At 41.5% G+C, this 4,916-nt stretch overlaps 1 protein-coding gene across 1 annotated transcript in view; it reads right to left on the reverse strand.

Moving 5' to 3' along the window:
• Window positions 1-4,916, reverse strand: part of AGBL4 (ATP/GTP binding protein-like 4) — a gene marked incomplete at its 3' end in the record, with an annotated part of 877,516 nt that overhangs the window by 135,272 nt on the left and 737,328 nt on the right. The gene's annotated exons all lie outside the window — the stretch shown is intronic.

The following is a 4,916-nucleotide window of genomic DNA, read 5'->3' on the forward strand; positions in this document are numbered from 1 at the left end:
CATGGCCAAGGCAGAGCACCCTCCTGCATCCAAAGGTGCATGACAATTAAGCCTTTATACATATGGAGGCATTCACTTTGAGTCTAGAAGTAGCCAGGAGAGCATAAGCATTTGCTTCTAGTCTCTTTCATTTGGCAGAGAAGACAGAACTGAGACTTTACAGTAATATAACAAACATGCATGTATAAGATCCCCACTCTCTGTGGAATCCTATTTTGTTTCCTCTTCTGGTAGGAAATACAGCTGAGAAATGAAGATGATTTGGCTTGCTAGAAGGAAGAGTACAACAGATTAAGTGAGGTCAGAACTGGTGCAACCCATGCATTTATTCAGATGCAAATTCAGTCTGATATGAAGTCTGGCAGATGATGCCCTCAAGCTTCTCAGGGCCTCATCATTACCACAACAGGCACTTTCTGGGTTCAGTGTTTTTCTCCAGTACAGCTGCTGTTACCAAAAGCATCCTATACCAACGCGCACAGAACTTAGTTTCATTTCTTTAGGAGAAATTTATCCCCTGGAAACAGCTAAGCAAGGTCATCACCTCTGTTACTTCAGAAAGGTTCTTTTCACAGGTAAAGGCTTCATTAGCTGCATTTACTCTTGCATTTAAAACATGCCCTGTCCTGTCTTTCAGTTACTATCACTTATGCCCTAATGCTCAAAAGATTTATGCTTAGTGAAGGAAACAGAAAAGCAGCTTTTAACCCCAACAGTTTATTCCTCCTCTTTCTTCATAATAAAAGACAAAGGTTGGCTAAAATTCCAAGTAGGAGCAACAAGTTTCAAAATGACTCTTCTCACACATACAACTGCCTTTCTCACAAGCAAAAAAACCCCCCAAAACCAAAAAACAAGTCCCACTCATGTTGTAGCAACTTCACTCTCACTAACTCCTTCAGGGATCCTACAGGATCAAATTCAAAGATTTTGAAGGCACTGACTCCATGAAGTGAACTAGAAAACTATCACCACTTTTAAGAGGCCATCTTGGAATCTGTCCAGGAATAAAATCCTTCATAGCATGTGGAGCACCTTGGTCACATAGAGAACAAGTTCAGCTACCCACTAGCCCAGTGAGCTATTGTGCAACAGCAGGATTCCTGAGACAGCTGGTGGGAGACTCATTTTCAAGCAGCCTGTCCTCTTCTACCCCATTCTTTAAACTTAGAATCAAAATTTGTACAAAAGTTTTCAGATTTTTTTCCTGTCCTCTGCCAGCAAGAGGGTGGTTGTTAAAAACACAGACCAAGAATGCTAACAGAAAACCAAGAGACATTGCCCAGTGTAGTCTGGTTTTTCATTTCATATCATCTGATTTAAGGTGAAGCGAGAGGGAGCATTCATTTAAGCAGCTGTAATGAAAAAGATTGATTGAAAAGCCATTTTTGCTCCATTTCTTATGGATAAGAGTCCCAGGTGTCTGTTTTCCTTATATTTTCTTTTTAATGGCCATTCCCTATTCAGCCCATAAGCTTCAAGGTCAGCTTCAGGTCAAATTACACTTAGCACAAGACGCTCAGCATCTGCAAACCCAGCTGTGGGATCCCTCTCCCTCCCCTCTTGCACTGGGTCTTCCATTCTGGGCTCCCAGCCTGGCAAACTATATTAAAGTAAAACGTTTTGGGTAGAAATTTTCATTTTTGCATTTAGATGACATGGTGGATGCCACACTGGCAAATGTGTTAAAAAGACGACAAACAACATCCTACTAATAGAACATATTAAGTCTATGAGGAAAGTCCATGTCTAAGTACATCTAGACATGCTTAAGCTTGCACTTACTGACTGCTGGCAAAAGCCAAAGCATACAGGACAAACTTATTGTTGGTAGTCACCCCATGTCTCCTACAACTTTCTGTGCTTCCATAAAATCTAGCAGCCAAAGGAAGGAAAATAAGACTGTAAGAATACTGGGGAAAAAACACTCCTATTGCCAGATCTTGGATAAAATCCAAGCCTTTGGAAAGCTGGCTTATCACCTGTGTTTAAAGGGTAGGGACTTGTACAGATTTTACACACGCATATTTGCGCACACTACATATAGGCATTATCTGACATCTGACCCTATCTGTAAGAGTTAATAATTTACTTGCCTTAACAATATGATGTGGAAGACAGAAAATAGCATACGTTTTCTTAACTAAAAATACTGGGGGGGGAGGAAAATGAGGAAAAATATCTAAGAAAGGAAAAGAATCTAAAACCACAACTTCAGAAAAATCCCTCAAAAATCTGAACAGCCCATGAGAGATGAGTTCAAGCTGTAAGAAGAATTCACACTCTTTTGTGTTGCACTATAAAAGCCCTCCAGGAGCAGCAGTGATTCCAGTTGGTTAGAAAACGGTCTATAAAAACAAAGTGAAAACAAGAGTCCGCTTCATCGTAAACCCTACTCCTACTTACTCATCCCAAACATGACACAAGCATCAATGCTCATAATGACGGTCACAGTCTGAGGAAGAGAGCATTGTCCTGCCTTTGGATGTAAAGGGTACTTACGCAAATATACTCTCTGGTGACTAACTCTCCATCTCTGTCCCTGAACTTCACAACAAGCAGTTAAGAATTATCAGGAAAACTTCCTAAAAAGGCTAACCTGAAGCATCATAATAACTCTTAAAACGCCAAAACAGAAACAAAAGGTTCTTAATCCATCTTTCTACGAAGAGGCCCTCTGGGGTTTTGTCTGCCTTTTAAGGAAGTGAGCTACAGCTCAGCAGCTGCACAATGTGTGAAATATTACAGCACTTGTTTTTAACTGCTGGATGAGGTGTCTAATGATTCTAGGGAGGTCTGGCTACTGCTGCAAGCACTCCACAGCTGTAAGGAGACAGAGGTGTGTATCCAAGCTTACGATACTTGTACATCTGTAGGAATACGCGGTATCTGTATCCAAAATTCAGTTTTCAGTGGATTCTTCATAATGGAATATGAAGAAGGATGACACAGAAACAATACAGCTCTGAATGGGGAGATGACCTTATGGTCTTTTCCCACAGGAATGCAACGATCCTTGCTTAGATTTAATCTGTGGGTAAAGTGAAGGACACAGGACCAAGTATATCACGATATGTCAAGGCTAGACAACTTGCTTCTCATCAGGGTATCTTGCCTAATCAAAAAATGGAAGATGTAATAGGGAGCTTCTGTCAGGCCCCAGGAAGCTAGTGTTTGGACTACACATAGCTATATATCCTTAGCAGAGAGCAGGCCAAAGACGGCAGGAAGAGACTTGGCTAGCTCAAAGACAGGTGGAAAGATGAGTAAGGAGTTAGTTATGAGCTTAGAGCTTTAAAGAGGAAGACAGAGCCTGAACTGAATGAAATGCAAGAAAAAAATTAGGACAAAAAAAGAAAACTTGTAACTCTCTTATCTATTCCCCTATGAGCTGATTCTCCAGGCCTTGGCAGTCACAATTCTGCTCTTCCATATATGAGATGCTGCTTGCACCTGGGGAATCTTTGGGATTAGCTTCCATATCTTAATACTTCAGGTGGTGAGCATAATCAAACATTCAAGAAAAAAATCTGTCTACCAAAAAAAAAAAATCCTGGTATGTTCCATATGCACTGGGTTGGCATTTGGATATTAAATCTGCAACACCTAACTCTGCCCAAATGCTTCCCAAGACTCCAGAAATAAAATTCCTCATTGTGTCCTCACTTGACTGCCAAAGGGATCCGTTTTATCCCTTCTTTTGACCCTCCCACACAAAAGTTTCCAAAGATGGAGCAAGAACCCAATTTCACATTTGGCAATGCTAGAAACAGCGCGGCAATGGCCTTGAAATGTTTGCCGTTTCTACTTGTCTTGACACTAATTATACACACAAGGCAGCTTCATCTGCACTGGGCAGAATGGCTCAATGCACAGCGGAGTTCAGTGCCTTCAGATCCTTGCATTTCCAAGCGAGTCAAGCATGCATTATAACTGCAGTCACAGCAAGTTTCTGATGTGCTTCTCCAAGACTGACCCTTCTCTTTTCTTATTTTCCCCTCCTCTCTTTTTGTTTTAATTTTTCCTACAAAACATGAAGTTTCTCTGAGACAATTAGAGCATGACTTCCATCCAGTTGTTTCATCAGGCTAAGTGTGCCACCCGCTTTTTCACATTCCCTTTTTTTTTCCTTTTGAATAAACTCTCCATTATCAAAATAAAATTACCGTCATTTACAAAGTACCACCTCAGCAGCATGCCTCAGCCCTCATTTCACAGGGCTATGCCAGCAGCCACAAACAGAATCAAAGCAGCCAATTAAAAATCCATATTCATTAACAAACATCATGTGTACTATAATGCTCTGCATTGACTATGCCACCACAGGAGATGGGAAACTCGCTGAGTCTTCCTGCTCTCAGTCTGAAGCACCATTTTATTAAAGGAACCTTTGCTACTCCACGGGCCGGCAGGGAGAGGCCCAGTGTCCTGTTAGCCCATCGGGCTAGGACAGCAGAAGTGACAGCTGTTGACCTTTTGCCTTAGAGAGATGCCAGACACAGGACCTTGCCAGGATGAGGAGCGCACAGAGAAGACCATGAAACTGTGCCAGACCTTTCCCACCGAGGTCTTTAGGTACCAACAGGGCCAGTCGCAAACCAATCTGCGGCATTACAAGCAGCCAACGTAATAAACTCTGCATATGCTTGATTGATGCAACTCATTGGCTAGGCAGGGCCAGATCCAAGCTGATGTAGTAAATTAGCATATTGCCTTGGCTTCAGGGAAATTACGTTGATTTACACCATCAACAATTCACCACCACAGAAAGCCACATACCGTAAGTACAATATTTCAGACCTATACAATGAAGTTATATGAACACATGCCAGGATTATTTATTTATTTGTACCCACAAGCCTGAGATTTACAACTCTTTATAAATACGAGCTGGGCAATTTGCTTTCTATTTTTAG

Source organism: Pygoscelis adeliae, unplaced genomic scaffold (assembly GCF_000699105.1).
Source record: "Pygoscelis adeliae isolate BGI_AS28 unplaced genomic scaffold, ASM69910v1 Scaffold82, whole genome shotgun sequence".
NCBI classification, from domain to species: Eukaryota; Metazoa; Chordata; class Aves; order Sphenisciformes; family Spheniscidae; genus Pygoscelis; species Pygoscelis adeliae.